At 45.5% G+C, this 9,288-nt stretch overlaps 1 long non-coding RNA gene across 1 annotated transcript; it reads left to right on the forward strand.

Annotated features, from left to right (window-relative positions):
* Positions 1-8,162: 8,162 nt before the first annotated feature.
* On the forward strand, positions 8,163-9,193 carry LOC125618929. The gene is made up of 2 exons (XR_007350302.1): positions 8,163-8,613; positions 8,727-9,193. It is a non-coding gene; the product is annotated as an uncharacterized LOC125618929 (long non-coding RNA).
* The last annotated feature ends 95 nt before the right edge of the window (positions 9,194-9,288 follow it).

Genomic DNA, 9,288 nt, shown 5'->3' on the forward strand with positions numbered 1-9,288 from the left:
CAAGCATTAAAAAAAAAATCATCCAACTGGGCTGGGGTTGTGGCTCAGCAGTAGAGAGTTCGCCTAGCATGTGCGAGGCCCTGGGTTCGCTCCTTAGCACCACGTTAAAAATAAATAGTGTCCAACTACAACTAAAAAAAAAAATATTTAAAAAAAAAATCATGGGGCTGGGGATGTGGCTCAAGCAGTGGCGCGCTCACCTGGCATGTGTGCGGCCCAGGTTCGATCCTCAGCACCACATACAAACAAAGATGTTGTGTCTCCCGAAAACTAAACAATAAATATTAAGATTCTCTCTCTCTCTCAAAAAAAAATTTTTTTTTAAATCATCCAGGGTCTGGGGCTATAGCTAAGTGGTATAGCACTTGCCTAGCATGTGTGAGGCACTGGGTTTGATCCCTGGCACCACATAAAAATACACAAATAAAATAAAGGTATTGTGTCCATCTACAACTACAAAAAAAAAAAAAATCATCCAACTAATTTAATGTTGTGAATTTTGAACTCCATGCTGAGATCAAACAAATCCCATTATGATGGTGACAGAAATGGTATCAGTGCCCAAGGTTTTGGTAGTAACAGGTAGAACCAAAGAGGCAAACTGTTAAATGTGACCAAAAGCTACCTCTGTGTTTAGCAAACTGTAACCCAACTTATTGCAACATTACTGAAAGTATGTTTTGTAACAAGTAGTGGAGTCTCTCCCAATCACAGCAGGTAAGCTTTCTTTCTTTCTTTCTTTCTTTCTTTTTTTTTAAGAGAGAGAGAGAGAGAGAGAGAGAGAGAGAATTTTTAATATTTATTTTTTTAGTTTTCAGCAGACACAACATCTCTGTTTGTATGTGGTGCTGAGGATCGAACCCGGGCCGCATGCATGCCAGGCGAGCACGCTACCGCTTGAGCCACATCCCCAGCCCCAAGCAGGTAAGCTTTCAACCAATCACAGGCAGCCAACTGCTCAGATGTGTTCATGTCAGGCAAACTTAGACCTGTCATCAGGCTATTTTTACATATCAGTTTCTGTCTATAAATTCTGCCTGCCCCGTTGCTGAATGAAGCTCTATGAACCCTTACTGGTTAAGGGTGCAGCCCTGTTCACGAAGCTTCCTTTGCTCAAACAAACTTTGCTAATTTTTTTAATTTTAACACCTCTAACTACTCCTAAGAAGCCTGTGGGATAGGTGCCCAGTCCAGTGAACAGGAGGGCAGCTCTGGGGTCATCTCCCTGGGCTGGAACCTGACTGCCACTCTCAGGGGCTCAGTGACCCAGGCAAGTCCTGAACACCTCCTTTGTCAGTCTCCTCTTTGTCAAATCAGAATAAACACAGTCTAGCTGTGCTGTAAGCTTGTTTGTGTAAAGGGAGCACAGCAATGTCAGCCATACAAAACACGTTAGTTATCATATGATCAGCAGCTTACAGATAAGAAGACCAAGGCTCAGAAAGTATGAATAACCAATTCAAGGTCACGCTGCTAGGGCTGGGCAGCACGGATTCATATCCAGTCTAACCCTATGTGCTATACATTGTAACTGATTTTCACTAACCACTTCGCAAGAGAGTAATTCCTGGCCTGACAACAAATGACTTTTCCTGGATATCAAGCCTTTTCTGAGTAAGGTATTATTAATATTTATTTTTCATAAAAATAAAAATATACATATAGACAAATTTATAAAACTGAGTAAGTTATATCAGTCATTCTCTAAATCTTAGTCTGAAGACTAAAATTAACTATTGTTGCATAGCACTTTAGATGTCAAGTGTTTTCCTTAACTTATAAATCAGTGTTTAAGGAACTAGGGGGAGGTGGCTGTCTACCAGCTGGATGATGATTCTGGGGAAAGTGAAGAACAGTGATTGCCAGTCCACTCCAGCAGTTCCCAGGTCTGCTGCACAACGGGTAGCCTCACAACTAGCATGAGCTTAGGCCACCCTAAAGGTGATGACAGACAGACACTGCTGAATGCTTGAGTGTTTCCCCTACACTAGAGCAGGTTCAAGAGTGCACATGCTGTCAACATCTGAATGCACACGAACCTACCTGCCTGAGACAACAGTGTCAAGACCCAGCTGGACAACTCAAGGCCACCTCAGCGTCTGTGTGTGACAATACTTTTGTTTTAGGATATTTTCGAAGGTAGTTAAGTATGGTGGCACACACCCACAGAATCGCTTCAGCCCACAAACTTGAAACCAGTCTGAGTAACGCAGTAAGACCTCGTTTCAAAAAAAAAAAAATTTTTTCCCCCTTTTCATTGGTAACATTTAGTAAAAGAAAAGGGCTGGGGATATGGCTTGGTGGTTAATTACCCTTGAGTTTAAGCCCTGATATCAAAAGAAAAGAGCAGGGCTGGGGTTGTGGCTCAGAGGTAGAGTGCTCGCCTAGCACGTGCAAGGACCTGGGTTCGATCCTCAGCACCACAAAAAAAATAAATAAATAAAGATATTGAGTCCAAATAAATAAATAAATAAGAAAAGAGCAGGGAGGGGCTGGGCACACTGATCCATGCTTATAATTCCATCTATTCAGGAAGCTGAGGCAGGAGGATTGAAAATTCCAGGCCAGGGGCTGGGGTAGAGTGCTCGCTTCGCCTGTGGAAGGCACTGGGTTCGATCCTCAGCACCACATAAAAATAATATAAAGGAATGTGTCCATCTACAACTAAAAAATATTAAAAAAAAAAAAGAAAAAGAAAAAGAAAAAGAAAATTCCAGGCCAGCCTCGGCAACTTAGCAAAACCCCATCCTAAAAAAAATTTTTAAAATGGGCTAAGGATATAGCTCAGTGGTAGAGCACCACTGGGTTCAATCCTCAGTACCAAGAAAGAAAGAGGAGATGCCAGGTGTGGTAGCCCACACTTGTAATCCCAGAAGCTCGGGAGGCTGAGGTAGGAGGATCATGAGTTCAAAGCCAGCCTCAGCAACTTGGCAAGGCCCTAAACAACTCAGTGAGACCCCATCTCTACATAAAATACAAAAACAGGCTGGGGATGTGGTTCAGTGCCACTGAGTTCAATCCCCAATACCAAAAAAAAAAAAAAAAAAAAAGAAGGAGGAGAAAAAGGAGGAGGAAGAGGTAAAGGTGTGGGGTGGAGGGAGAAAAAGAGGAAGAGGAAGAGGAAGAAGAGGAGGAGGAGGAAGAAAAAAAGGCAGGGGCAGATAACACAAGAGTGGAAGCCACATCAGTACCACACAATGGGGAGATGCAGGGATGTTGTCCACCTGATTGCTGGTGACGATCTGTTAGGATTACTCAACAAGACACGATGAATCAAGAGAAAATTGCACCAACAGAAACATCATGTTAAGAGGTAATTCTGTTAACTGCAGGGTCATTTTAACATGTATGATGGCAATATCTGTGCTTATTCTTCAATGCTCTACCATTACACTGGATAATATGTGGAACTCAACTTCCTCATCTATCAAAAGTGAACCAGAGCTACCTTGCAGACTTTCCAAGGGCTGTGGCTGATGCACCTCCGATAAGCTTGCCATAGTGTCTGTTCAACAAGCCACAGGTCATTTCAGAGTGTTTGCTATTTCAAGGGTCCTTTCAGGGGATTTCTAAGAGGGGCAAGTTAAAAAATACTTCATAGATAACAATTATCCTTAAAGTATAGAGGGGATTTAACCTAGAGCTTCACACATATTAGGCAAACATTGAGCTATACCCCTAGCCCACAACCAGAAATTTCCTAAAGGATGCATCAAGAAAAATCCAGTAAAAATTATTATAACTGGCAAAAACAAAACTAAACTCCCTAAACCAAGAAAAAATAAACAAAAACCCTCAGATTTTAATAACAAACCCTATAATAGTCCCTGGCACCAAAACATACTTTGTTATAAGGTCAGCGAAGTGGCATATGCCTATAATTGCAGCACTCAGGAGGCTGAGGTGGGAGGAACATTTAAGTCCAGGAATTTGAGACCAGCTTGAGCAATACAATGAGCCCCCGGCTCAAAAAAACCCAACTAACCCCCTTCCAAAAAAAAAAAAAAGGAAGAAAGACAGATATATTACCAGAGGGGAATAATATCTGGTAATATAGCCAGGCATGATCACCACACCTATAATCCCAGTGACTCAAGAGGCTGAGGCAGGAGGATGACAAGTTCTGGGCCAGCCTGGGCAACTCCGCCAGATTCTGTCTCAAAGTAAGAAATCAAAAGGGCTAGTTTCAATCCTCAGTACAGAGGAGTAGGGTGGAGGTATGTCAAAAATTATGTAGTTTGTAGTCTTTGACCCAGCATTTGTTTTAGAAAAACCCTTTCACAAGAAGACACTACTATTTAATAAAGAAAAATCTCATGGGACTGCCTAGCTAAAACCCAAACATTTGCTATGCTATTAATCCCTTCTAATAATAGAAGGAAATAAAAGGCAAGCACAGTACACACTCCCCTTGCAGAGCTAAGGCCACTAATACTCAGCACTCACCTCCATTCAGAAGAGAAGGTCTGACAAGAGCCCACACTCTGGGACCCCGAGGCCCCTCTATTCAGTTCTTGGCCCTTAAAGTAACTCAGTTTTAATGTGATGCATAACTTGGTTCTGTTCATTTCCATCTCCACCCCAACCAGTGAAAAGAATAGCCGCACACAGGGGCAGAATTCTCTAAGAGGACGGTCACTCACTCTTCTTCCCCAGAGATAGCCGGAGGGTGGAGCACAGCTGATAGGAGGCTGGCCAGTCAGCATTCCCACCCTCTGATTCACCAGGTTTGCAACTTTATGACCAATCAGCAATGGAGAGACTTTACATCTCATGTTCAATGTAGAACAATTAAAAGGACAATAAAATGACAACCCATGATGATGAGTGAGGTTCACTTACATTCACAGAGCACCCACAATGTATCACTTCTAAAAATATTTGTTGGGTTTGCTCTGTCAGGGATAAATGACAAAGTTCTCTGCCACAGAACTAACTTTTACAAATCACTTATATAAGAATGATTTTGGAATGAAGTGAAACTTTAGTGTATAGTCAGTCCTGAAGACACCTGAAGAAAAAACTGACCAGTCAGGTGGGGTGGCCATGCATCAAGAGGCTGAGGCAGGAGGATCACAAGCTTCAGGAAAGCCTCATCAACTTAGCAAGACCCTGTTTCAAAATAACAAGGGCTGGGAATGTAGCTTAGAGGTAGAGTGTACATGGGTTCAATCCCCAGTACCACGATCAAAAAACAAACAAACAAAAAAACCTTATCAAAACAGTTTTTGGTGACTTGCCTCAAATATGGTCTCACTGCACTCTTCCTTCTTTGAAGAATGAGATATTGCACTTCATTTCTGCAATTTTAATGTGAAACATCAATGTGCTTGCAAAACTCTTAAAATTTAAAGCAATTTTTATTTCTCAAGATTTGAATCTATTAAATGTTATGCATCAAGAACAAGGCAAGGCCAAGCACAGTGGCCTGTAATCCCAGTGGCTAGGGAAGCTGAGGCAGGAGGAACACAAGTTCAAAGCTAGCCTCAGCAAAAGTGAGGTGCTAAGCAACTCAGTGAGACCCTGTCTCTAAGTGGTTTCCTGAGTTCAATCTCCGGTACCAAAAAAAAAAAAAAAAAAAAAAAAAGGAAGAAAAAGAAAAGAACAAGACAAAAGAGTTTCACTAACACAGCGCACTCCAAGTTAATGCAAGGTGTCAGGCAAGACAATGGCACTGAAGGCTGTTGGGTAATCTAATCCTTAAATCTTTGGGGGCTGACTTGCCAGTGACTGAAACAGACTAGCTAATCCTCATGGGAGCATCATTATCTCAGGTAGCCCTGGCACACAGTCCAGGTTTAGATCAAGGGTGTCTTAAGAGTAGGATTTTCATAGAGAGAGGTTGTCACCATTTTTCAGCTTCTTTATCATTTCTGTTTAGGAAACAGTTGGTGAGACACCTTTCCATTTATCATTTCCTTTGCTCCACTGAAAGGCAAGAGGGTAGTAACCATCACCCTCAATTTACAGCATGCAGAGGCTCAGAGAAAGGACCTGAACATGTGAGCTTCTGTCATGTCCTTTTTCAGGAAGCAAAGTCTAGCCTATTGTGCTGACACAGAGAGGAAGGGAGGACTGTGACAGAGCAGGTGTGCCTGACAGAAGACCACACACCCTGGACTCTGCAGCCTAGAATAATGAGCCTCATGTTATAAGTGCTACTTCCCGACCCCACCCCACCCCACAGTTCTGGGGATCCCAACCCAGGACCTGGCACATGCTAGGCAAGCATTTTCACACTGAATTTCACCCAGTCCTGACTGCTACCATTTTTAACTTCCCAACATACAAAACCTAGAGACTCATTCCTGTAACACAACTGGTCCTCATGATTGTTTCCACACAAATGGCTTCCAATCAATCCCCTGAGAACTTATGGGTTTGTTTCCTTATTGGAGAAAAGCTGCCCTCATTTGCTTCTCCCACAACTTTCTATACTCCCTGGATATCATACCTAACTCTAGAAAACAAACCTCTACCTCAGATAAAGCTCTACCTTATCACAACCCCCAGTCTCCACTGCATGTTAGTCATTCACCCAACAAACCTTCTGAGCATCTACGTTACTCCAGACCAATGTGAAGACTGCACACCTGGGCTGTGAAGAGGCAACGCTGGCAGACTGTTACAGGGTTCTGCCTGATAATAGATGGTTGATGAACAGTCAGAAGAAAGCTGGTTCAAGAGGCCTGAGTTCAAGTTCCAGGTCTGATGAGTACTAACAGTGAGACCTTGAGCAAAGCAGAGTGGCTAGGTAGCCCTACAACTGCAGTCTGGCCAGGGCCACCAGCAGTGTCCACCCTCTCTGCAAAGAAATTCATGAGGAAAAGTGGCAGAAGTGTGCAGCATCTGTTCAACTGTCGAAAAACACTAAGAATCATCCTTGGAAACACAAGGAAACCCACTCATCTGAATTTAGCAGGGCAGGAGATGAAGGTCCTTTAGTTACAAAGAAGGCTCTGCTGGGCTTTCACAGAGCCTGCTAATGAGCTTTGGGCTGAGAGCATCAGGATCATTCTTATGCAGTTCTTTTAAAGAGTCAAGCAGATAACTCCAATTCACCCCATTACCTCATGTCATAACAGAGTGCTAAGGACAAAAGACAAACTTCTAAGAGCAAAATCACCTTTGGTAGATCTGATTTTTAAAAAAGCATTTAACTTTGAAAAAATTATAGATCTAAAGCTGCAAAAAAGGATTTACAGGAAAGTTCTAAACATGCTTCTGATCCTTCTCAACTGGCTACCCTTTCCCCAAGGCAGTGGAGTCCTGTATCTTCCCTGGGGGTACACGGCACTGAACCCTAACCCTCCCAGGAGCCTTGTGCCTTCATGCACTCACCACCATACCTTCTGGGCGACACTATACAGCACAGCTGCTGCTAAGCTCCTCCTTTCCATTCACTCAGCAAATATTCATTGAACACATACTATGTGCCAGCAACTGCTCTTTGAAAAAACAATCTCCCCATGGCCCTGACTTCATAGAAAAATGTTAAATAAGATAAATATATTGAATATGGCATCAGCTGGATCAAGTGCTGTGAGAAAATTAAGCAGCGAATGGAGACAAGAAATAGGAGGTGGAGTGTTGAAATTCTAAATAGGGTAGGCAGTAACTGCCTCCCAGAGCCACAAGGGGTGAGGAGATGAGTGTTCCAGGCAGACCCAAGGGCGCAGCATCTCCATCTCCACTTGTTCAGAGACCAGCAAGGTGGCACTGGGCGGGTGCAGAGTGACTCCGGGGGCTCAGCACGGCTCCCCACGAAGAGTCTGCGTCCAGAGGACACACTGGCTCTACAGCGGCAGCCATGTCAGCCAGCTGGGCCCCACAACATGGGTGAAAGGAGATGCACACCCGGGGTTAAGACTCCCAAAGCCCTCAGCTGCGGTTTCTAACTGCGTCTTGGTGGACGAATCGCTCATTTCTGAAACTCAGCAGGGCATTTTTTAGAGAGAGCAAATCAAATAAAGGGACACAATATCTTGGACGCTTAGGTAGAGTTTCGCCTTCAGGTAACCGTGACAGTAGATGCAGCAATGTAACTGTTTCTGTCATTTAAACAGTCTCTGGGTGACACACAAGTGACTTTAGACAAAAGCTCTCGCCAGACACAGCGCCCATCAGGCTCTGCCCCGCTGGCTAGCACACCCAGCAAGCAGCAACCCAAAGCCCCCACAAGTCCAAGCACGAAAGCAAAACGAGGCCGAAACTTCTGCTTCCCCTTCCCGTAAGACACAACCGGACCCAGCTGGGAAACGGAAGGGCCTCGGGCCCTGCCACCGCACACCACCAGGNCTGGCCGCGCATGCGCCCAGAGCGCCTGCGGAGTCTCCGCCCAGGGACCGAGGCCGGATGACAGACCTGGACTGAGGCTCCGCCCATAAGGGGGCGGGCCCCGAGCCGCAGCGGGATCAGAGCCTCCGGCGGCGGGAGGAGTTCGCAGCTGCGGAGCCCGAAGGTCCCACCGCCCGGCAGGGCTAGGGTTCAGGCCAACCCTCATGGACCCCAGGTGGCTCCCGTGTCCCCGAAGACCGGCAGGTGCCACAGAGAGCTGCGCGGAAGGAGAAATTATGGCTTGTCTCGCGCCTAATTTGCCTCGCTTTACTTAAGGTTGAGAAATATGTCTTCATTAACTGGAGAGGGAGCTGGTGGAAGATGGCGGGGAGACTCCACACCCCATCCCGAGCCACTGGCATGAGACTGACACTGGTTCATCCCTATAGAACCGAGTGGGAACTCCCTTCCTGTCCAGCCACCATCGCCCAGCCGCCCTCCCGGAATCACCTGGGAACCACGGCTTCGGAGGGAAGGCACTTGCACTCTCCGCCCCCGTCCTTCCCGTACAACCCAGTTCATCACGCCGACCCGCCGAGCCAGGGGAAGCCGGGTCACCCGGTAACCTTTCCTGTCACTCCCACTGTCACCGTCCGACACTGCCGAGAGTTCCTCTTGCCATCTGTTAACGGTAATGCCACTTTTCATCCTATAAGCCACGTAAATGACCCGTGCACCAGGGCTCCTGCCGCCTCCCTTCGACTCTTTTCGGTGGACCACGTTCCATTCAGCAGCCATTTTTTTAAAAGCATGAAGCAGGCTGGTTGCGGTGGACTTCGCACACCTGTGACTCAGGGGGCCGCGGCAGGACGATCGCAAGTTCGAGGCCAACCTGGGCTACTGAGACTCAGAAAAATAAAAAGGGCTGGGAATGTAGGTCAGTGGCAGACCACCCAAGTTCAAGCCCCAGCACCACCACCGCAAAAAAAAAAAAAAAAAAAAAAAAAAAAA

The sequence above is a fragment of the Marmota marmota genome, unplaced genomic scaffold (assembly GCF_001458135.2).
Source record: "Marmota marmota marmota unplaced genomic scaffold, marMar, whole genome shotgun sequence".
NCBI classification, from domain to species: Eukaryota; Metazoa; Chordata; class Mammalia; order Rodentia; family Sciuridae; genus Marmota; species Marmota marmota.